General features: G+C 44.8%; 1 protein-coding gene across 3 annotated transcripts in view; it reads right to left on the minus strand.

Annotated features, from left to right (window-relative positions):
- Positions 1–25,637, minus strand: part of LOC137346626 (claudin-4-like) — a 67,413-nt gene that overhangs the window by 4,732 nt on the left and 37,044 nt on the right. For 2 of the 3 annotated variants that reach the window (XM_068010229.1, XM_068010230.1), the window contains exon 2: positions 23,682–23,805. The exons of the other annotated variant lie outside the window; for it this stretch is intronic. The gene's annotated coding sequence lies outside the window, so the exon portion shown is untranslated. The remainder of the gene's footprint in view (positions 1–23,681; positions 23,806–25,637) is intronic. 3 annotated transcript variants of the gene reach the window in all.

The raw sequence follows: 25,637 nt of genomic DNA on the forward strand, positions 1-25,637 counted from the left end.
ACGCCTCATCTTCCCATGCAAAATCTCTGGGCTGTACATGGTTAAGTTCCCTGTGAATCAGAAATTTTACTCAATGATAGGTGGGGTTGAAACAAAGTTGAAACCAGCCAGAGTCCGTGTTGAGGGTCTATTTGAGCTACAGGCAATCATCATGCTGCATAATGACACTGAAGCTTAGTTATTAATCCTTTATACAATTGAGCCACACCTGAGTAGCCTGCAAACTAGAAAATAGACAATTCATGGCTATGTTGTGTCACAGTAACAACATGAATACTACAATTGTACAATACTACATTTAGTTTTGAGAGGAAAGGTTTGCCTTCCTGTCTGTAAATGTCAACACTCACTGCCAAAGGTGGCAAATGAATAATACCCATTTGGATAGGGTACTGGAGGGCAACCAGCAGGTGTGGACCCCAGGCAAGGTTCCTGGAAACACCTTCTGAAGAGGAAGGAAGGAGCAATATTGATGAGAAAATCTTACCGCCAAGCAAGTACAGAATTTGATGGGGCTGTCAACAATCTGAGTTATAGTTACAAATTCAATATGTGCTGGTATGTGTGTATGTGCTCATGTGTGTATGTATATATGTGTGTGTGTTATTGTGTTTCAACGACACCATCACTGCCAAAGACACAGGAAATTCCATCAACTTCAAAAGAACACTGAAAGAATTTAGGAACAGCATGGAATGAGAAAAGATTATTTTGCCCATTGAACCAGCTCCTTCCACAAACCATACTGTAAACTGCCCTATCACGAACCCTACTCAATGCACCCAAATCCTGAAGGATACAACTGGCTGCAAATATAAATCTCCAAAGGGTAGAATTCAGTGATTTCAGTAACTAACATGTCAGCACTCCATTCCTCTGATATTTCAATAGAGGCATTAACCAGTTTAAAATAGCTGTGATCATACACTGGGAAAATTTTCACCAAACACCTCCCCCACAGACAGTCAAGTGATGTTAAGCTACTCTTTGGAGCCTGACTTGTGTACAATACATTGTGTACAAGAATGACTCATCCATGGTCCTGTATGGCAATACCTCAGGTCCCTCTGCTTTGTTTCTCATTATATCTTGTGACATATTCAGCAGAACTAGATAAAAAAGTGGTTATGTTTTTGGTTACATTTACCTTTTTGGCTTCCATATTTCTGGTTATTTCCATAGCTGTGCCCTACCTTTCTAATCCCAAAGACTACATCTAGATAAAATTTATCGTGTACCCTTGTAATTAGTTTAGTTTAGAGATACAGCACTGAAACAGGCCCTTCGGCCCACCGAGTCTGTGCCGACCATCAACCACCCATTTATACTAATCCTACATTCCTACCACATCCCCACCTGTCCCTATATTTCCCTACCACCTACCCACACTAGGAGCAATTTATAATGTCCAATTAACCTATCAACCAGCAAGTCTTTGGCATGTGGGAGGAAACCGGAGCACCCGGAGGAAACCCACGCAGACACAGGGAGAACTTAAAAACTCTACACAGGCAGTACCCAGAATTGAACCCGGGTCGCTGGAGCTGTGAGGCTGCAGTGCTAACCACTGCGCCACTGTGCCGCCCTATGAACAGTTTATTTCAGCTACTGCTTCTATACAACTGCTTTATGGATTTTCCTATCTTCAGAGGTTAGCAAACTTTTCGCTTCGGTTTAAATTGCTGAAAACATTTATTAGACAGTAAAAGAACAAGTGAATAATAGCAGCAATACACCTTTTTAACAGTGCAGTTAATTTAGCTAGTCTCTCATGTAGTAAAAATAATAAATAGTTAATAACTACTGTCTTAAGTTAATTAAAAAGTAATTTTCTCACATATGGTTCTTTCCTCTCTTTAAAGGTTTCACACAGACTCACTGATACAGAACAGTGATCAGGACACAGTGAACTTAAATATCGGTCTGTCAAATTCAAAAGCATCTGCAAATCAAACATCCATTTGAGTAAATCACACAGGATGTTTGTATTTGAATTGAATTATTTGCTCCTCCCTCTGGCAACTATTTGACAGCAACCAACTAATTGTTGTAACAAATTTATCAAGTTAAGCTGGTATATGATTTCATGTCAGTGAAGCCCCTTTTGAACCATTACGTACTGTGAAAGAATTGAAGAAGGTAATATCAAGTTAAATCTTAGAAAAAAGTATTTAATTTTTGTCACTGTTATCGGCAGTATTGAATGAGGTTTATTTCAAGAAGTCATCAGCTGCAACATAGGCTAAAACATTATTCAGAGTTGTCCCTACTTCGCTTCACATCACCTTAATCTTCAGCTCAGTTCTTGCTCTCTCTCTGCTGGGAATTCAACACCCTCCTGTCTTATCTCCATCTCACCTTTTAACATAACCTTCCCTGCCCACATTCTTGACAACCGCTTTGACCTCACCATTATGAGGCTCATGATACCTGTTGTAGTCTTAATCACCAAAAAATCTATCTTTGACCACTTTCTCATCTCCTTTACTACCCATATCCTTATTCCCTCCTACAGTCCCACTAATTTGACCTATCAATGAAAAATAGCAGGACCCTTGCATTCACATTGTTAAAGTCCCCACCTCTGGCTCCACTATTCAATAAGGCTTTTCTGCTGCAGGTGATCTGCTAACCCAAGTGGTCAACTCTATTTTTGATGCCTTTATTCCCAGCAAACTATCACAGTCTGCCATCTCTGCTATTCCCCCTGGTTCAGGTCCCATCTTTGCATACTCAAATCTGAGGGCCATAAACTCATTATGTTCCGTGAAAACAGTGTAGGGCTGGAAGAGAAGCCATTGTCGGAGATGATCTGGCTATATTTGGATAGATGGGAATGGAATTATGCATTATGAATTATGCAAAGAGCTGAACAGCATAGGATGGTGTGATTTACTTTGTCAAATACTGCAATGAGGTCAAGGAGAGATAAAGCACCAATCCCACAGTCCCACCAGTTATTGTTTGCAACTTTGTTTAGGGCTGTTTTGGTACTGTGGGAAGGGTGGAACCCAACTGGAGTGATCCAAAATGGGAATTATGGGAGAGGTGGCTAATGGCTGGGTGCTGATGACATGTTCAAGGACCACAGAGAAGGAAGGCTGGAGATGGGCAATGATCGGTGAATCAGCTGCACAGACAGTCTCAATCATAGTGACAAAGAAGTCTATAAGCACCTTGCACTTGTTCTTGGAGGTGAAGGTGAATGGGACAGGGGAGAGGTGTAGTCGAGGAAAGAAGCCGGGTTATATTCGCATTGCAGAACGATCCTGGAATAGTGAGCAGTTTTGAAGAGAAGAGCAAGGCCCAATAATACTTGATGTGATCCAGCCAGATCTAGTGATGCATGGCTAAACAGTGTGTCAGAGGTGTTCAGGTCTGCATCTGTTGAGTTTGAGGGAGCAAAGATAGAGGGGGGTGGGAGAGAGTAAAGGGTTTTAAGGGCAAGGACCTTGAATATGGAGGTAAGGGAATGAAAGCGCAGATCAAGAGCTGCAAATGTGTTGTGAATAATGGAGGGCCAAAAGACTAGACAGTTTGAAAATGCAGTTTTAAGACTTGGGGTGGATGCAGTAGGAAGAGAGGTTGGAAGGGGTAAGAGATGCAAGTGTTGAGAGATCAGAAATGGCTTTGATTTGATCGAGATGTTGGAAATAGAGAAAAGTCAAGGATGAGTGCCTGGCCATGAAAATAGGCAGGAGAGTTTAAAGGAGGACAGGACAGAAGTGAAATCAGAGATGAAAGGGCAAGATGCCATGAGAGGGAGGTGAAATCACTAAGGATGATGAGTCACTTGGTACAGAAGTTGAGGGAGGAAAGGAGAAGGGGAAAAAACACAGTGAGAATTAGTGATGAGTTAAACAGTGTCTCTGTTGCTATATAGGCTGGGCAGGTGGTGGATGGCATAGCCAGGTGGGAAGGCTTCAGTTAGGGGCAATCTGGAGGGCAATTGTAGAGTGGCAATGATTATTGATATACTGCAGAGTCTAAGAGGTCACCAGTGGGTGCAGTGAGCAAGATGGGATGGAAGTTGGCAAGATTAGGCTCCAATAGGTGGCAAAAGAGTAGGATAAAGTAATGCCTTGCTGCTGATAAGGAGGCAATGATAGATGCCTCAATGATCTCTTTGCAGAATGGCAATTGGGCTACAGAGGGCAGCTGTGGGCTTATCCAAAGGTGATTCAAGTCTGAGGAATCAGCAGACAAATAAGAAGGCAGAGGAATCATGAAGGATTAGCATTAGGGATTTGGGGGTGGGCAAAGTATCAGAAAGGTTAGAGAAAGGAAAAGTGATATGATTGGGTGACAGGAAGGGACAGGAGCGAGGAACTGAAGAGTGGTTAAAAGTAGATTAAAAATAAAAACAGAAGTAATGGACTCAGGTCTATAGTGGCAGCTAAAATACCCACACAAACGGACACTGAAGAAAGACAAGAAGAGCAAGGAGAGGACACGAGAAGTCATTGGTGGATAGGATCAGGGAAAACCCTAAGGCTTTCTATAGGTATATCAGGAATAAAAGAATGACTAGAGTTAGATAAGGGCCAATCAAGGATAGTAGTGGGAAGTTGTGTGTGGAATCAGAGGAGATAGGGGAAGCGTTAAATGAATATTTGTCGTCAGTATTTACAGTAGAGAAAGAAAATGTTGTTGAGGAGAATACTGAGATTCAGACTACTAGGCTAGATGGGATTGAGGTTCACAAGGAGGAGGTGTTAGCAATTTTGGAAAGTGTGAAAATAGATAAGTCCCCTGGGCCAGATGGGATTTATCCTAGGATTCTCTGGGAAGCCAGGGAGGAGATTGCAGAGCCTTTGTCCTTGATCTTTATGTCGTCATTGTCGACAGGAATAGTGCCGGAAGACTGGAGGATAGCAAATGTTGTCCCCTTGTTCAAGAAGGGGAGTAGAGACAGCCCTGGTAATTATAGACCTGTGAGCCTTACTTCGGTTGTGGGTAAAATGTTGGAAAAGGTTATAAGAAACAGGATTTATAATCATCTTGAAAAGAATAAGTTCATTAGCGATAGTCAGCACGGTTTTGTGAAGGGTAGGTCGTGCCTCACAAACCTTATTGAGTTTTTCGAGAAGGTGACCAAACAGGTGGATGAGGGTAAAGCAGTGGATGTGGTGTATATGGATTTCAGTAAGGCGTTTGATAAGGTTCCCCACGGTAGGCTATTGCAGAAAATACGGAAGTATGGGGTTGAAGGTGATTTAGAGCTTTGGATCAGAAATTGGCTAGCTGAAAGAAGACAGAGGGTGGTGGTTGATGGCAAATGTTCATCCTGGAGTTTAGTTACTAGTGGTGTACCGCAAGGATCTGTTTTGGGGCCACTGCTGTTTGTCATTTTTATAAATGACCTAGAAGAGGGTGTAGAAGGGTGGGTTAGTAAATTTGCGGATGACACTAAGGTCGGTGGAGTTGTGGATAGTGCCGAAGGATGTTGTAGGGTACAGAGGGACATAGATAGGCTGCAGAGCTGGGCTGAGAGTTGGCAAATGGAGTTTAATGCGGAAAGGTGTGAGGTGATTCACTTTGGAAGGAGTAACAAGAATGCAGAGTACTGGGCTAATGGGAAGATTCTTGGTAGTGTAGATGAACAGAGAGATCTTGGTGTCCAGGTACATAAATCCCTGAAAGTTGCTACCCAGGTTAATAGGGCTGTTAAGAAGGCATATGGTGTGTTAGCTTTTATTAGTAGGGGGATCGAGTTTCGGAGCCACGAGGTCATGCTGCAGCTGTACAAAACTCTGGTGAGACCGCACCTGGAGTATTGTGTGCAGTTCTGGTCACCGCATTATAGGAAGGATGTGGAAGCTTTGGAAAGGGTGCAGAGGAGATTTACTAGGATGTTGCCTGGTATGGAAGGAAGGTCTTACGAGGAAAGGCTGAGGGACTTGAGGTTGTTTTCGTTGGAGAGAAGGAGGAGGAGAGGTGACTTAATAGAGACATATAAGATAATCAGAGGGTTAGATAGGGTGGATAGTGAGAGTCTTTTTCCTCGGATGGTGATGGCAAACACGAGGGGACATAGCTTTAAGTTGAGGGGTGATAGATATAGGACAGATGTTAGAGGTTTACTCAGAGTGTAGTCGAGGCGTAGAACGCCCTGCCTGCAGCAGTAGTAGACTCGCCAACTTTAAGGGCATTTAAGTGGTCATTGGATAGACATATGGATGAAAATGGAATAGTGTAGGTCAGATGGTTTCACAGGTCGGCACAACATCGAGGGCCGAAGGGCCTGTACTGCGCTGTAATGTTCTACTCTATTCTAAGTTCCATAGACACGACAAAGATTAGGATGGATATGTCCTGGTTTTAAACAGAGGACTGGAAAGAAATTATATGAGAGAGTCTACTGATAAAATCAGAGGGTCTCATGATGAGATCATTAACTTGTAGATAGTGTGGAGTCAGCTTGTAGCATCAATGAATGACTGTCCAGGTTCAAAGACAGTTGTGGAGGGCCATGCAATTAAGCATCAGTTTGAGGGGCAGCATATAAGTAGACACATTGCTGGAGGTTCTACCTTGGAAAATGGAGAGCCAAGGAGGCATGGATTTTTGACCATGAACCAGCATCAATTGATGTGGGGATCCAGAAAAGCAGATTTAGTGTTCAGTAGCTCACACCAAGCAATCTAGGTTACCAGCAGAGGGATGAGTGGAGTTAGCAGTCACGGGAAGTAAAGGGAAAGCAGAAAAGCAGCGGTCCTTCAACTACAATTAATCCAGAACCAGATAGAAATCAGAAGGAACAGATCAGAGATTTGTAAACATAACGTGAAAAATTCCTAGCAGAGAATCAGAAAACTGAGGATGTAGGAGCAGGTCAGGTACTAGAATACAGACAACCGGACAGAGTATACAACCTCCGAATAAAGGGGTGGTGACAGTGATGATCACTATAAGGTCCAGAAACGAGTGGAGAAATGGACCTTCTGTTCAGGACACATAGCAGAAAAATAAGCTAAGAAGCCAGCTCCGTACTTAAACTCATCTGATCACATCAACAGATGGGAGATGGGTTGTCAGATGGAAATGGTTACCTTAAAACTTAAAGCATCTGAGTAACAGAGCAGAGTCACAGTAGCTGAATCTTATAGTGTAGACCAGTACAGCAGAGTAGCCTTGTGGCAGGGGAATCCAAGAGTCCAGAAAATCAAAATTTGAGCTGAGTCCCAGCCATTAAAAAACAGAAAAGGCAGGGTTGGAAGATGGGAAATGAGCTCTGTACTGGTAGGCTTTAAACTTGTATTTTAAAGGTGCAGTTTGGTCTAAAATCCACCCAATATTTGGGCCAGGGAATATTAAGCAATGACAGAGAGGAAACTGAGGAGGAAAGGCAAATAGCAAAGGATTGGACATGAATGGAGTTGCAAAGGAGAGGAGATCACATAAGAATCTGCCAGCCTGGAAGCCAACTTAACAGACTAGTCTTGGATAAGCCTTAACTTCCTTCAGCGCAACATTGGGAAGATCAATGCCATCATCTTCGGTCCCCATCTCAAACCCTGCTCATTTTCCATCCTCCTCCATGGCCACTCTATCAGGTTAACTGTTCACAAACATGGTGTCCTGTTTGACCCTGAGCTCAGCTTCAGACCACATATCATCTCCAACATAAAGAGTGCTCACTTCCACCTCTAAAATATCACCCAGCTCCCTCACTGGTACTTCAGCCACTCCACCACTGAAACCCTCGTGCCTTGGCTCAGTGGTAACATTCTCACCTCTGAGGCAGAGGGGAGCCCGACTCAAAAGACTTAAGCACATAATTTTTGCTGTCTTTTGGCTAAGGCCATGTTTGCCCTCTCAGATGGATGTAAGGGATCCCATTGAATACATGATTAATGGGAAAATATTGAGAAGTGTAGAGGAAGTAAAGGACCTTAGCATGAATGTGCACAGATCCCTGAAGGTAGCAGGACAGGTCAATAAGGTGGTTAAGAAGGCATCTGGAATCCTTTCAGCAGGAGGAGTCAATCCCGTCCCATTGTGATCCAAGCTCCGCCACCGATACTTACCTGGCAGGGGAGAAACCACGATCAGTGGCCTTTGATCCTGTTCTAGGTAGGTTTTAGAGTAAAATGGCTGTAAACAATTCTAGAGCTTCAGGCCAGGGAGTGTGTAACACCGTTCGGGTGGTGGTGAAGGATAATGAAGGAGGTGCACCTGTGGACCATACCTTCTTCATTAAGAAAATTCTTACTGAATGGTGTGGATTCCAAGCTGTGGACATCTTCTGCCTGCAGGACTTCCCCAGCAGTGGATATTTTGACGTGACGCTCAAGAATGTGGCGGGATGCATCAAGTTCCTGAAGGTGTTCAAGGAGAAGGGAAGCCAGGCTCCACTGTCGATCCTCACAGTGGAGCCACTCTTCACGCTACCATCACAACGTGACCTGGTGGTGACAATTCACCTCTATAAACCCCATGTTCCTGTCATTGATGTACTCACCTTCCTCGCCAGGTACGTCGAGGTGGCCAGGAGCAGCACTGAGGTCAAGGACCCATTTGGGATTTGGACCAGTAAGCGGCAGGTCAAGGTGACCTTGAAGGTCGATGCCAATGGAGCTATCATCCATCCTCCCTCCAGCTTCGCTATCGGGGGAAGTCGAGGCTTCTTGGTCTATGTGGGGCAGCCCAGAGTTTGTCGTACCTGTGGCAAATCTGGTCACGTGGCAACCAACTGCAGCACAGTCGTCTGCAAGAACTGAAAGAAGGAAGGCCATCAGACCAAGGACTATAAACAGAATAAGTGCTGCAACCTGTGCGGTGCGGCAGGCCACCTCTACAAAACCTGCCCCAAACACTGCCTCAGTTATGCTCAGGCGGCAAGGTCCAAGGAAAGGCCAGAAGAAGGAACAGCAAATGCGCCTGGTGCTGGGAAGGAGACAAACAACCCTCTCCGCAGCGAGGAAAGTCTATCTGAGACGGAGAAGAAAGGGGAAGCAGCTGCAACCAGCGACCCAACACCTACCCCGTGCCCGGAAACCCCTCCTCTACAGACAGAATCAGTGGAGGAGGAGGCAGCAGATGGACAAACATGTCAGTGGCAGGTAGTATAAAGGAAAACCACAAAGCAGAAACCTCTAAAAATGGAACAGGCCACCAATCAAACCAGTGGCAAGAGGAGGCTACTGTCTGTGACAGAGTACAGCAGCTCCTCCTCATTGGACGAGAAAGGGCCAGAACGATGGCGCCGACAAAAGAAGTGGCAGAACTTAAAGGAGCTAGAAGATAAAGCCTTCAGCTCCAGGGGACTGGAAGCTGTGACTGGCCCAGCGCGCCTCAAATCCAAAGCGCCGAACCCAGCCACATGCCCAGTGCACCCCAGCTCCGGGCCACCGAGAGCAATGAAGCGTCTGGCGCACTCCAGCTCCGGGAAGCCGGGAGCAATGATGTCTTTGAGGAGGAACAGAAGGGAAAGACACCAACAGCAGAGGACAACCCAATCGTTGCTGCCTACAAGATCCCCCCGATGTCACCCCAGTGGAACAAACCCTCCATGAGTAACCAGGAGGAGTTTCTGAGCCCAACGAATGTGAAGCAGCTGATGTACACCATGGGTATGCAGAAACAAACCCTCAACTCATTCAAAAGGAGTCTGGATATGCACCTCAAGTGCCTTAATCTGCAGGGCTACGAACCAAACGCTGGAAGATGGGATTAGAATAGGTGGATCTTTTTTTAGCCGGCACAGACATGATGGGCCAAATGGCCTCTTTCTGTGCTTTAAACTTTCTATGATTCAATGGTACTATTCAAAGGCGACAAGAGGGAGTTCTCCCACTGTCCTGGCTATCATTTATTCCTCAGCCTATATTGGTAAAACAGATTATTCTAGTTGTTTATTTCATTGCTGCTTGTGGGATCTTGCTGTGCCAAAATTTGACACATTTTCCTTCATTACTACTGTGGCTACACTTCAAAAGTATTTCATTGGCACTATATGAATGCAAAACGCACACTGCAATCTGAAATGTAAACAGAAAATGCTAGAAAAACACAGCAGATCAGGCATCATCTGTGGAGAAAGGAAGGTAAGGTTAACATTTCAGGTCTATGCCCCTTCCTGAAAACTGGAAAATGTTACTGATGAACAGCTTACAAGACAGAGCAAGGGAAAAGGGTGCACAGAGAAAATAATGACCATATACACAAGAAAAAAAACCCAAAATGATCTGCAAAGTGATTGGCCCAGAGGTTCGAATGCAATGCACCATTTTTCAGGTGCAAAATGGGCACCACATTTGTTCATTACTCACTACATTGTCAAAAATCAGAAAAAGAGGTGACCAGGGCCAGTGCCTGAAACAAGCTTTAGGCCCTTTGCAATTGCAAATAGAAGGCCTAACACCTACTTAAAACTCCCTTTATAAAATCAGCTGGCTGCATTCAGGAAAACATGCTCCATATGTGGCCTAAACAGTTGTCCTTACAGGGACTGCTGGAGGCCGCCACCAAAAAGTTGTGTTTTAAAAAAAAATACTTACCTGAATGTGGAACCAGGGAGTGCAGGAATGCCATTGCTGATGCTGTTTGGCCCCTTCTGATTGCCTTCCAGAACCCTAATGCTGTCCCCTTTCCTCTCTCAATTGGTATATCCCTCTATCTACTGGTTGCTTCTCCCTCTCCCCTGATCATCGCACATCCCCCCACATCCTGATTACATCCCCTCCTTCCCAATTACTTCCTCCCCCTCTCCTAGTTCCTCCCCGCCCCAAATCCAATTGCTTTTCTCTTCTTATTGTCACCCTACCCTACCCTCCCCTCCCTTCCGCTTTCCTCCATTCCCTTCCAATCACTTCCCTCCTCTCACAGTCAACCCATTCCTTCCCAATTGCTTCACCCTCCCTCTCCAAGGACCTGCTGGCAATGCAGCGGCCAAAATTGAAATCTGCTTGGCCAGAAAACTGCCTGGGGGAAGCTTACCTGTTGTCTGTAACCTTTATGTAAATGAGATCCAAGGCCCAGTATAGGATGGGCCTTGGAGCTACCCATTTCGGTGGAAGGATTATTCCCTGCACTCAGATCAGTTAGAATTTCTGGACCATTAAGTGGAGACCAGGGGAGGATTAAATGACATAAGAGATAACAGTGTAAAACAAAGGGAGGCATGATGAGACAAATTAGTGAAATAAAAGATTTATACAATATCTTGTATTTATATAACATCTTTAACATAGGAAAACGGCCACAGGTGCTTCACAGGAGTGCAATCAGATAAAAATTGTTACTGAGTCAACGAAGGAGACACTGGGAGGGGTGATTAAATTCTTCGTCAAGCAGGTAGTTTTTAGGAGGGTCTTAAAGGAGAAGTGAAAGGTTTTGGAGGAACGCAGAGTTCTTGGAGGGTTATAGGAATTGAAAAACGTTACAGAGATTAGGAGGTCCAGATGATGTGCCTATGGTTAAAGCAGAATAGCGAAGAGGGAAGGAAGCATGGAAAAAAATCAAAGCCAAGCAGGTTGCGCAGCCCCAGATGTGTAGCAGAAAAACAATTCAGGTAGACACCAGACTCTCCTGCCAGCTGCATACTGATAGGGTATCCCCATCTCAAGCATGAACTCACAATCTTATCCATCACTGGATGCGCTGATACAAGCATCCTATATTACCAACACCCGCAGTCAGAAAGAAAATGGGAGCTGCAGTTAAGGTCTCTTCTGCCCTCATCTTTACATTTTTCATTGACATTACCCTACCCCATCGTTACACTTCCTTGCAGCCTTTTATCTACCCTGAATGTTCCCTCTGACTCTAGCATTCGTGTTTCCCATCTTCTCTTTACACTACCATTGTCCTTCATCCTAGGTGCCACTTCTTGAGTTCCCTCCCTATAGTCCTCTGTCTCACCACCTCCCTCTTTCCTCTTATTAAAACCACCTCAAAATTGATGTCTTAAACCAAGTTTTTAGACGCTGCTCCTGTTTGTTTTCCAAATATCTATCTCTGAAGCATCTTGAGATGTGCCTTTCTGTTAAAGGTGCTGTATTCATACAACTTTCTGTTATCATATTTTTGTTTGTCCTTATGGTTTTTTGATCTGAAAGTGTGCACAAGGAAATCAAGGCTCTTGAACAATTTAATCTGAGAGCATAGGGACTGGATTGCATGAGGTCTGTCCAGTGTCAGGTCCACCTCAACACCAAGATCAAGGAGGGAATTTAGGGTGTTCTAGATGAAGGGCATTGTTCTGCCTTTATTCGGGCCTTCAAGAATTCCACAGATGCTGATGTTATTGCTTCACCAGTTTTCTTACGTTAGTGCACATCTGATCTCATTCATGTCTGTGCATATAGGAGTCAACTTTTTCTAATTGCTTTATATTCATGATTACAGATTTGAACCTTGTTTACATGGTAACCTGCCTGTGCGCTTGCATCATAAAGTTCAGGAATCTGTGTGGTTGTGAAGCTCTCCCCATTGAGCTATGAACACTCCATGAATAAGGTATTGTGGTTGGGTGGAGCTGTTTCTTGCTCAAGAACTAAGTCCTGTTGTCTGTGGCTGTGGGTTGTTCGCAGATTGGGCAACACTGGGTGACTAAAAGTCTGTGCATTGCAGGGTTCACTGGGGTAAATTAGTGGTTGAATTAGTTGTGCACAGCACACCCCTGAATTTCTATTTTGCACCTCCAATAGAGAGGCTTCCTCCAGCAGTAGTCTGAAGTAGGAAAGTTACGGCTCTAATGTCTTCTCTCGTTCCTCGATCAGCAGATCACCTGTTTTCTTTAACACTCAGTCTGCTGGTGCTATGTTGAATGTTACCTGTTTTAAAGCATTCAATTGCCACTCTAGACCTGAAGTGGGAAGGAATACTCCTGGCAGCTTTTGACTGACTGAGTGGAGAATGTGTGGTGAACATTGGCCTCAAGCACAATTCCTGAAGTTTCTGTGAATCATTAGAGAGGCAAGCACTCTCCTGTCTTTTTAGTAGAGCTCAATGGGGGTCTGTGATAAAGGTTTCATTGAGGTCCACAAGGATTTCAGAGGCTGAGGTCAGAGGTTTGTCCTGCATCAGGTATCACCAAGGAAAAGGCTGCAGAGTTTCTATCGCCTTTGTTTTTAGTTTTGGAATTGTGGTCAGCATGGTGAGACTAAACGGCAACTTGCTTTCCGTTCAGTCTTCTCACGCTCTGGGGGGTGGGGTGGGCAGGTTGGGTTTTATTTGATTTATTTAAGAATTAATGTTTTGTCGCAGAGCCACTTCTTCAGTTTTCTGGTTGGACCATGAAGTCCAGCACTGTTGCTTTAAGGTACATGTACAGTGGGATCCATTTACATTGTCGCAGAGTGATGTCCTACAGTAACACAGCTAAAACTGGAGCTCTTTTCTGGAGGGCAGAATAACTTATAGTTAAACAAACTAAACTAGTGCCATTATAAAAGAAACTCAATCTGTGTTGTGTCACCATCTTTTTATTTCCTTATCCCTGTCACTCTGTTTCCCCATCTTTAAGTTCCCCTGTCTGTGTCACTTCCTGTTTCTCTGTGGCCATCTATCTCTGGCTATCTCTTTCCCTCTGTACCTCTCTCTTTGTCTCTATTACACATTGTCTCTCTTTGTTCCCTGTCTTTTTCTATACACCTCTCTCTCGCTCTCTTTTTCTGTTTCCCTGGCAATCTCTGTTCTGGTCTTTTTAAAAGTATGTTCTTTTCAGGCAGCATAATGATTTTTGATAAGACCCAAGAGCTCATCTGTGAGCAGCTAAAACTGACCAGGAGCGTTACCGGTTCGATTCCTGATCTTTGCTGATCTCAGCTCAGGCAACAGTTGGAGTGCTATAATTGGTCTCTCTTCTGCCCCAGATGTTAAACTGAGGCCCCGTCTGTCCTTTTAGATAGACTAAAAGTTCCCACGATTTGAAGAAAAGCAGGTGAGTTCTTCCAGTGTCCTGGCGAAACTTTATCCCTCAACCAGCACCAAAAGGAGATATTTATTTTTTATTTATTTATTTAGAGATACAGCACTGAAACAGGCCCTTCGGCCCACTGAGTCTGTGCCGACCATCAACCACCCATTTATACTAATCCTACACTAATCCCATATTCCTATCACATCCCCACCTGTTCTTATATTCCCCTACTAGGGGCAATTTATAATGGCCAATTTACCTATCAACCTGCAAGTCTTTTGGTGATGATCTGGTAAGTTATTTCACAGCTGTTGGTGGGAGTTTGTTGTAAGCAAATTGCCTGTCCTGTTTCCTAAACTACAACAGTGACTACACTTCAAAGGTATTTCATTGATTGTCAAATGCTATAACAGTCCTGAGCTCAAAAAAGGCATCAATATAAGTGTAGAAGTGAAATACCATGGATGCTGGAAATCTGAAATAAAAACAAAATGCTGGAAATACTCAGCAGGTTAGGCAGCTTCAGTGGAGAGAGAAACAGAGGGCTGAACTTTGTCAGCACTAACGATGTTCCACCATCGGGGCCGAAAGCCAAAGCTAACCTTGCTCCGGCAGGTGGCAGGACCCTGGGGTGGCATTTTATCGACAACAGTCAATTAAGAGGCCACTACTAGGGCCACCATCCGATTGAGAATGGTGGCCCACCCCCTACAGCTGCTGGTCCAATCAGAGGGCCGGCAGCTCAGCAGCTTCAGGAGTTCCACCACTAGTAGTGGCCACTGCTCAGGGTGCAGCATGAGGGAGAGGGTACATCAATGCTGAAGACGTGTCAGTTTTCCTGAGGAAGCTGGGGCCAGGCAGGCAGGCATGGAGATAGGGAGGGTGGGCGGACATTATTGCGACGGTGGTCACTTTGGCACAGGGACGTCCATTGCCACCAGGGGGCCCCTCCGTGGACCATGAACATCCATCAAGGAGGGTCCCCCGTGCCCCCCACCAGGAACCCACTGGGAGTGTTTACCTGGCAGTCTCCCAAGCGACGGTGGGCCCTTAATTAGACCCTTAAGTGGCTCACTTGGCCACCCAGCAGGCAGGCAGCCGTGCCGCTGAGGTTCCTGCAACTCACAATATGCTCCCCTCCTGCCACCATTCCCTGCCATATTGTCAGCCCTCCCACCTCCCAGGCCATCTCCATTTCTCTCACCACCTTTAAAAACCTTCTCAAAACTCATCTTTTCCACCAAACCATTGGTCTTCTATCGTAACTCTCTCACTTTGGCTCAGCAATTGCCTGGGATATTTTTCTATATTAGAAACACAAAGGGCTGGAAAAATTCAGCCCAGAGTTGACGTTTCAGGTTAATGACCTATCGTCAGAAGTTCTAACGATAGGCCATCAATCTGAAATGTTAACTGTTTCTCTCTTCACAGAAGCTCCCTGACCTGCTGAGTATTTCCAGTATTTTCTGTTTTTATTTCAGATTTCCAGCATCGACAGTGTTTCGTTTCTGTAGCTGGTTCTCTCATCCTGCTAGCAGAATTGGAGACCCGCATTTCAGTGAAGTCACTGTGACCTCTTTTCTGTGTTCCAATCCCCTCCCGCAGTGGTCAGGTTGCTGGGTGCTTTTCTGGGGTTTAACAATAAAATTTGTTTTTCAAAGTTTCGCATAATGCTTTGTTGGCTGTTTGCTTTCCTATTCTGTAATGACTCACTCTTGGGTGTGCTGTTTCAAAGAAGCCAATAAATAACAATTTAGCAGTGGGGTTGGAGCTTGAAATAGATGAACCTGAAACTGACAGAACCGGTTTGTCAGGTCTGTGGTTGACAATTAGGCTCTCGATGCCAAACAACACTGAGCAAGTCAGGAAAACATGGTGCAGTGTACGACAATAATGGCAAGTGATTTATATAGAAAGAAATTGAATCTAGGTTGTACTTTCAAATTATTAGGACATCCCAAAGTGCTTCATAGCCAATGAATTACTTTTGAACTGTAGTCACTGTTGTTATGTAGACAATATATAGTGTTTTTAGTACAGAAAAATATCCCAGGCATTTACAGAGGAAAGAGAGAGAAAATAAAGAACTGGTGCAGACTCGATGGGGTGAATACTCTCACACTGTCCTGTAAAATTCTATGATTCTAAGAGGAATAAAGGAATGGATTCTGAGCCAAAGTGGGAAAGTTATGATAGGAGACCAAAGGTTTGGTGTAAAAGAGGAGTTTTGGGAAGGTTTTTAAAGGTGGAGAGAGAAGTGGAGAGCCAGAGGGACTGCCTGAAAGGGTAGTTGAGGCAGAGACCCTCAACTCATTCAAAAAGAGTCTGGATATCCACCTCAGGTGCTGTAATTTGCAGGGCTATGGACCGAATGCTAGATGGTGGGATTAGAATTGGTGGATCATTTTTTTGCCGGCACAGACACGATGGGCCAAGTGGCCACTTTCCGTGCCTTAAACTTTCTTTGATTCTATGATGTAGGTAGCAAGTTCTAGAGAGCGGAGCCATGGCAGCTGAAGGATCAGACAAAGAGAGAATTCACAGGCCGGAGATGGAGGAACAAAGTGAACACAAAACTGGAGGTTAAGTGGAACAAGGCCATAAGGGATTTGAAGACATAGATAAGGATTTTAACTTCAATACTTGGTGGACAGGAATTAATATATGACAGTCAAATAGTTTTACACTGAATGAGTCGTATCACTGACACCCTGTAACATAAAGGACACCTGGAAATTAGTCATGGCACATATGCGGGTCCATAACCAGCGGTGCGCTGACAGCACACACTACCCTCCCACCACTGGTACTGGGAGAGCAGAAGCCAGCCTGAAATCTATTGCAGTAACTTCCTGGAGAAGTTTGCTAAACTAATACCTGGAATAGGCAGGTTGTCTTATGAGGAAAGGTTGGACAAGCCCAGTGGCTTATCTTTCTTCTTCTTCTTCTTTGGCCTCCTTGTCTCGAGAGACAATGGGTAAGTGCCTGAGGTGGTCAGTGGTTTGTGGAGCAGCGCCTGGAGTGGCTATAAAGGCCAATTCCAGAGTGACAGGCTCTTCCACAGGTGCTGCAGATAAAACACAGTTGGCTCTCTCCTTGCGCTTCTGTCTTTTTTCCTGCCAACTGCTATGTCTCTTCGACTCGCCACACTTCAGCCCCACCTTTATGGCTGCCCACCAGCTCTGGCGATCGCTGGCAACTGACTCCCACGACTTGTGATCAATGTCACAGGACTTCATGTCACATTTGCAGACATCTTTAAAGCGGAGACATGGACGGCCGGTGGGTCTGATACCAGTAACGAGCTCGCTGTACAATGTGTCTTTGGGGATCCTGCCATCTTCCATGCGGCTCACATGGCCAAACCATCTCAAGCTCCGCTGGCACAGTAGGGTGTATATTCTGGGGATGTTGGCCACCTCGAGAACTGCTGTGTTGGAGATACGATCCTGCCACCTGATGCCAAGGATTCTCCAGAGGCAGCGAAGATGGAATGAATTGAGACGTCGCTCTTGGCTGACATACGTTGTCTAGGCCTCGCTGCCATAGAGCAAGGTACTGAGGACACAAGCTTGATACACTCGGACTTTTGTGTTCCGTGTCAGTGCACCATTTTCCCACACTCTCTTGGCCAGTCTGGACATAGCAGTGGAAGCCTTTCCCATGCGCTTGTTGATTTCTGCATCGAGAGACAAGTTACTGGTGATAGTTGAGCCTCGGTAGGTGAAGTCTTGAACCAATTCCAGAGCATGGTCACCGATATTGATGGATGGAGCATTTCTGACGTCCTGTCCCATGATGTTCATTTTCTTGAGGCTGATGGTTAGGCCAAATTCGTTGCAGGCAGCCGCAAACCTGTCGATGAGTCTCTGCAGACACTCTTCTGTGTGAGATGTTAATGCAGCATCGTCAGCAAAGAGGAGTTCCCTGATGAGGACTTTCCTTACTTTGGTCTTTACTCTTAGACAGACAAAGTTGAACAAGCTGCCACCTGATCTTGTGTGGAGGAAAATTCCTTCTTCTGAAGACTTGAACGCATGTGAGAGCAGCAGGGAGAAGAAGATCCCAAACAGTGTAGGTGCGAGAACACAACCCTGTTTCACACCACTCAGGATAGGAAAGGGGTCTGATGAGGTGCCGCTATGCTGAATTGCGCGTTTCATATTGTCATGGCTTGAGGTGATGATACTTAGGAGCTTTGGTGGACATCCGATCTTTGCTAGTAGTCTGAAGAGACCACGTCTGCTGACGAGGTCAAAGGCTTTGGTGAGATCAACGAAAGCAACGTAGAGGGGCATCTGTTGTTCGCGGCATTTCTCCTGTAGCTGGCGAAGGGAGAACAGCATGTCAATGGTGGACCTCTCTGCTCGAAAGCCACACTGTGCCTCAGGATAGACATGCTCAGCCAGCTTCTGGAGCCTGTTTAAAGCGTCTCGAGCGAAGACTTTCCCCACTATGCTGAGCAGGGAGATTCCATGGTAGTTGATGCAGTCACCGCGGTCACCCTTGTTCTTATAGAGGGTGATGATATTGGCATCGCGCATGTCCTGTGATACTGCTCCCTCATCCCAGCACAGGCAAAGCAGTTCATGGAGTGCTGAAAGTATAGCAGGCTTGGCACTCTTGATTATTTCAGGGGTAATGCCGTCCTTTCCAGGCTTATATCTGCTGGAGATTAGAAGAGTAAGAGGCGACTTGATCGAAACAAATCGGATTCTGATTGGTTTGACAGGGTGAATGTGGAAAGGATGTTTCTTCTTGTGGGAGAATCTAGAACTGGGGATCATTGTTTAAGAATAAGGGGTCGTCCGTTTCAGACAGAGATGAGGAGAGATTTTTTTTCTCAGAGGGTCGTGAGTCTTTGGAACTCTCTTCCTCAAAAGGCAGTGGAAGCAGAATCCTTGAATATTTTTAAGGCAGAGGTAGATAGATTCTTGATAAGCAAGTGGGTGAAAGATTATTGGGGGTAGGCAGGAATGTGGACTTGAGGTTACAATCAGATCAGCAGTGGGCTGCCCACTGCTAGTTTGGAATTGTTCCACCTGTTTTACACCTGAAAATGTGCACAACACGTATCAATCTCTCACCCAAGTATATTCATGTATTTTATGAACTGTCATCAGTTCCCACTTTAAATCAAATCCAGAGAGCTACGTCCACCCCTATTAATCTTGTGAACTACAGATTTTTGGCTCCTGATGGGATTTGGTTGCAACTAGAAATATAAACGGGATTATGAATTAACTATATCCATGGGGGTTTTTGCACGCTAATGTTCCATGCACCTGCTGCCTGTATCTTAACTCGTACCTAGTCCTGTTTTCCCATTACCCCTGTGCTTGCTGCTCTACATTGGCTCCCTGTCCAGCAACACCTCAAATTTGAAAGCCTCATCCTCATGTTCAAATCTTTCCATGGTCTCACCCATTTCTGTAAGCATCTTCTGCTCTACAACCCTCTGAGAACTCTACCTTCCTCCATTTCTAGCCTTTTGCTCATCCCCAATTTCTTTGATGGCCATACTTCCAGCTGTCTCAAGCCCAGGTCTCAAGGTCTGGAATTCCCTCTATAAACCTCTTCGCCGCTTCACTACTCCACCTCTCTCTCCTCAAAGAACAAAGAACAAAGAACAGTACAGCACAGGAACAGGCCATTCAGCCCTCCAAGCCGGTGCCGATCTTGATGCCTGCCGAAACTAACACCTTCTGCACCTCCGGGGCCCATATCCCTCTATTCCCATCCTATTCATATATTTGTCAAGTTGTCTCTTATTCGTCACTATCGTATCTCCCCTGGCAGCAAGTTCCAGGCACTCACCACCCTCTGTGTAAAAAACTTGCCTCGCACATCCCCTCTAAACTTTGCCCCTCGCACCTTAAACCTATGTCCCCTAGTAACTGACTCTTCCACCCTGGGAAAAAGCTTCTGACTATCCACTCTGTCCATGCCGCTCATAACTTTGTAAACCTCTATCATGTCGCCCCTCCACCTCCGTCGTTCCAGTGAAAACAATCCGAGTTTTTCCAACCTCTCCTCATAGCTAATGCCCTCCAGACCAGGCAACATCCTGGTAAACCTTATCTGTACCCTCTCCAAAGCCTCCACATCCCTCTGGCAGTGTGGCGACCAGAATTACACGCAATATTCTAAGTGTGGCCTAACTAAGGTTCTGTACAGCTGCAACATGACTTGCCAATTTTTATACTCTATGCCCCGACCGATGAAGGCAAGCATGCCGTATGCCTTCTTGACTACCTTATCCACCTGCGTTGCCACTTTCAGTGACCTGTCGACCTGTACACCCAGATCTCTCTGCCTGTCAATACTCCTAAGGGTTCTGCCATTTACTGTATACCTCCCACCTGCATTAGACCTTCCAAAATGCATTACCTCACATTTGTCCGGATTAAAATCCATCTGCCATTTCTCCGCCCAAGTCTCCAACCGATCTATATCCTGCTGTATCCTCTGACAATCCTCATCATTATCCGCAACTCCACCAACCTTTGTGTCGTCCGCAAACTTACTAATCAGACCAGCTACATTTTCCTCCAAATCATTTATATATACTACAAACAGCAAAGGTCCCAGCACTGATCCCTGCGGAACACCACTAGTCACATCCCTCCATTCAGAAAAACACCCATCCACTGTTTCCCTGTGTCTTCTGTGACTGAGCCAGTGCAGTATCCATCTTGCCAGCTCACCTCTGATCCCGTGTGACTTCACCTGTTGCACCAGTCTGCCATGCGGGACCTTGTCAAAGGCTTTACTAAACTCCTTTGAACAAGCTTTTGGTCAGCTGTCCTAATATCTCCTTATGTGGCTCTGTGTCAAATGCTGTCTGGTAATGCTCTTGTGATGCACTTTGGAATGTTTTACAACATTGTACTACTTCAAGTTGTTGATGGTTTTGTATCTAATCCAGTATTGACAGCCTATACAGAGCTGAGCTAACTTTATAATTGGTATACATTTATAAAGTTTTACATATAACAGATGTTTTGTTTTGAGACTGGGAATTCTATTGATCAAACCAGAAGTTTAATGGGAATGATTGGTGACCATGCCTTCCTCTGCCTAGTCTGTAAGCTCTGGAACTTTTCTGTGTCTCTACCTCTCTTTTCTCCATGAAGATATTCCTAAGAATCTACCTCTTTGACGAAGTTTTTGATCATCTGCCCTCATCTCTCCTTATTTGACTCAGTGTCCAATTTTATTGGATAATGCACTTTGGGTCATTTTACTATGTTAAAAGGTACTATATGAATGCAAGTTGTTGTGATGGCAAAGTATTCACTCGGATGGTAGAACATAGCAGTATTGTGGACATGACACAAAATTTGAAAGTATTGTGAACTATGAGGGGGTTAGTGTTAGACTTCTAAAGGACATAGACAGGCTGGTGGAATGGATGGACATGTGGCAGATAAAATTTAATGCAGAGAAGTGTGAACTGATACATTTTGGTGGGAAGAACAAGAAGAGGAAATATAAAATAAAGGGTGAAATTCTAAAGCGGGTGCAGAAACAGAGACCTGCGGTTTTTTGTGCACAAACAGTTGAAAGTGGCAGGGCAGTCTGAGAAAGTGATTAAAAAGGCATACGGGATCCTCTAAATAGAGACATGGAGTACAAAAGCACAGAAGTTATGATGAACTTTATAAAACTCTAGTTTGGTCTCAACTGGAGTATTGTGTCCAATTCTGAACATTACACTTTTGGAAGGATGTGAAGGCTTTAGAGAGGGTGCAGAAAAGATTTACGAGAATGATTCCAGGAATGAGGGACTTCAGTTATGTGGATAGATTGGAGAAGCTGGGGTTGTTCTCCTTAGGAGAAAAGCTTGTGTGGAGATTGGATCAAGGTGTTCAAAATCATGAGGGGTCTGGACAGGGTAATTAGAAACTGTTCCCATTGGCAGAGGGCCAAGAACCAGAGGACATGGCAAAAGATATGAGGAAATGCAACGAGTGGTTAGGATCTGGGATGCACTGCCTGAGACTGCAGTGGAGGCAGATTCAATCAAGGCTTTCAAAAGGGAATTGGATAATTATCTGAAGAGAAAAAAGTACAGGGCTATCGGGAAAGGGCAGGAGAGCAGGACTAGCTGAGTTGATTTTGCAGTGAGCCAGCATAGACATAATGGGCCAAATGGCCTCCTTCTGTGCTGTAACCATTCAATGATTCTATAATTCATTAAAATGCTGGCACCACTCAACTGGGAGCACACAACAGGTCAGGCAGCAACTATGGAAATAGAGTTAACGTTTCAAATCTATGACCTTCCGTCAGAACTGGGATAGGTTGGAAAGCAGGAGAGATTAAATGACAAAAGTGATGATGGTGCACGGAAAAAGAAGATGCTAATGGAACAAGCAAAGAAACAAAAGATGGGTTTAGAGGAGGTGTAAATTGGAATGACAGAACGGAAAAAATGGGAATGAAAGAAGTAAGTACCTGTGAGATTGATTAATCCTCCTGCTCTGTTTGTCACCACACTGACTAATCAAACTCTCTGGCAGAGGTGTGAAAATTGTTAATGGCTTGAGATTGGTGTTTGATGGTTCCCATTCAGAGCACTCACTGGTTCCACTTATACTGACAGTTATAAAATTGAAAAGAAAAAGCTGCAAATGCTGGGATTCTGAAACAAAACCAAAAGATGTTGGAAATACATTAACAACTAAAAGACTGAAGAGGAATTCATGTGTCAGGGATAAACACTTTGTTGTAAAGTTTCAGGTGTGTATCTTTTGTTCTTACAAAGATCTATACTTAAAATGTTAATCCATTTTTACATAGTTCAATCCAAAAGGTATGGAATTGACAGAATAGCATCAATTTAACCTGAGGAGTAAAAACAAGAAATGCTGGAACCACTCAGCAGGTCTGGCAGCATCTGTGGAAAAAGAAGCGGAGTTAACATTTCGGGTCAGTGACCCTTCTTCGGAATCTGGGGAGTGCAGGGCTGGAGAGGAAATCTCCACGGAGAACTCCACGGGGTGGCACAGTGGCGCAGTGGTTAGCACTGCAGCCTCACAGCTCCAGCAACCTGGGTTCAATTCTGGGTACTGCCTGTGTGGAGTTTGCAAGTTCTCCCTGTGTCTGCGTGGGTTTCCTCCGGGTGCTCTGGTTTCCTCCCACAAGCCAAAAGACTTGCAGGTTGGTAGGTAAATTGGCCATTATAAATTGCCCCTAGTATAGGTAGGTGGTAGGGAAATATAGGGACAGATGGGGATGTGGTAGGAATATGGGATTAGTGTAGGATTAGTATAAATGGGTGGTTGATGGTCGGCACAGACTGGGTGGGCCGAAGGGCCTGTTTCAGTGCTGTATCTCTTAAAAAAAAAACTCAGCATGAAGCTGAGCCACTTTAGTTCCCAGGCCATATTTGAATAACGCAGGAAGTGCTGGAAATATTCAGCAGGCCTGGCAGCATCGACCTAAAACATTAACTCTGTTTCTCTCTCTGCAGATGCTGCCAGACCTGTTGAGTATTTCCAGCACTTTTCAATTTTATTTCATATTTCCAGCATCCGCAGTATTTTGCTTTTATTTGAATAAAGCAGCAATGATTCCTACCTAAATGCAGTGGGAGCCAGCAGGTGGAAGCAGGAATCAGGTCAGGAGACTGAGGACACCAGGGGACCGGTCTCTAGCACTAAGTTAACACTGGGAAGTGGTAAGACAGAGGTTGATTGTCAACTAGTAAAGACGCTCGGAGGGAGAGGCAGGAATAGTGTTATGGAGGCCCAAGGAATATTTGCAGGACCTGGAGGGTCCCAAAGAAAAGTTAAATATTTTAATTTACCTTGGCGTCTTCTAGCCACTTCACAACTCCTGTTGTGGTTTGGCTGTCAGGATCGATCCCCTGCAGACCGCTTGGATCCAGTAGATGTGACATTTGGCTCATCAAAATTCCAGCAGTTATTACACTGAAACAAAAGCAAAATACTATGGATGCTGGCAATCTGAAATAAAAACAGAAAGTGCTGGAAATACTGAGTAGGTCTGGCAACATCTGTGGAGAGAGAACAGAGTTAACATTTCAGGTTGATGACCATTCGTCAGAACTGGACAAAGTTAGAGATGTAATAGGTTTGAAGCAGGTACAGAGGCAGCGAAAGAGTGAAGGAGACAAAAAGAACAAAAGGGAAGGTCTTTGATAGGGTGCACCTCAGGAGAAATTAAATGACAAAAGAGATGATGCTGCAAGGTAAAAGGGGGTAGTAATGGGACAAGTGAAGAAAAAGATGTGCCTCAAGGAACTGTTAATGGAAAAGTACAAAATCATTACCAACAGCTGATACCTAAAACGCAAAAAAAAAAGGGAGCAGAGGATATGATTTATTGTTATTATACATAAGCTTATTGATGGAGCTGGATCAGGTTCAGTTCTAGGGATAGTTGTCTGTGAGTCAGTTCTCAATATTTACAATATTTACATTACTTCATCAGTAACTGGTTCCTGACACATGGGCACTGCAGTTAGTGGCTGCGCCATTGTAAACTTGTTGGGCTGACCAGAGACAGCAGCTAGGAGGGCTGCTTTTTTAGAGGTTACCAATCTGAGTGAATCTGGTAACGATTTTGGTTTGGTATTGCCACAGGTTGCACAAGACGAATGCACCAGGAGCCATCGGCAATAACTTGACATCATAATATAAAAGCAGCTCCAAGTTTTTATGAGTTTATGAATCCTTTTTATTCTTTCCTGGGATTAATTTATTGCCCATCCCTAATTGCCCTTGAGAAGGTGGTGGTGAGCTGCCTTCTTGAACCGCTGCAGTCCATGTGGGGTAGGTACACCCACAGTGCTGGTAGGAAGGGAGTTCCAGGATTTTGACCCAGTGACAATGAAGGAACATGATATTGTTCCAAGTCAGGATGGGGTGTGACTTGGAGGGGAACCTGTAGTTGGTGGTGTTCCCATGTATCTGCTGCCCTTGTCTTCTAGGTGGTAGAGGTTGCAGATTTGGAAGGTGCTATTGAAGAAGCCTTGGTGAGTTGCTGCAGTGCGTCATGTGTATGGTACATACTGCTGCCACTGTGCACCAGTGCCTAGGCAGTGAATGTTTAAGGTGGTGGATGGGGTGACAATCAAGTGGGCTGCTTTGTCCTGGATGGTGTTGAGTTTCTTGGGTATTGTTGCAGCTGCACCCATCCAGGCAAGTGGAGAGTGTTCCATCACACTCCTGACTTGTGTCTTTAGATAATGGACAGGTTTTGTGGGGGTCAGGAAATGAGTGACTCGCTGCAGAATTCTCTGCCTCTGACTGGCTCTTGTAGCCACAGTATTTATATGGCACGACCAATTCAGTGTCTGGTCAATGGTAACCCCCAAAATGTTGATAGTGGGGGATTCAGTGAAGGTAATGCCTTTGAACATAAAGGGGAGATGGTTAGATTCCCTCTTGTTGGAGATGGTCATTACCTGGCACTTGAGTGGCGTGCATGTTACTTGCCGCTTATCAGCCCAAGACTGAATGTTGTTCAGGACTTGCTGCTTGCAAGCATGGACTGTTTCATATCTGAGGAGTCATGAATGATAGTGAACACTGAGCAATCATCAGCAAACATCCCACTTCTGGCCTTATGATGGAGGGAAGGTCATTGATGTTCAAGAAATCTGCAAGCCTGTTTGTGAAGAAGACACTGAGACTAAGATGCTTTGGTGGAGATTGTTTATTGCTTGTCACAGAGCTTACTTCTGCTCTCCAATCAACACCACCAACCAGTGCTGCTGGCTCTTCGTTATATATACACA

This window comes from Heterodontus francisci, chromosome 30, assembly GCF_036365525.1.
Source record: "Heterodontus francisci isolate sHetFra1 chromosome 30, sHetFra1.hap1, whole genome shotgun sequence".
Lineage (NCBI taxonomy): Eukaryota > Metazoa > Chordata > Chondrichthyes > Heterodontiformes > Heterodontidae > Heterodontus > Heterodontus francisci.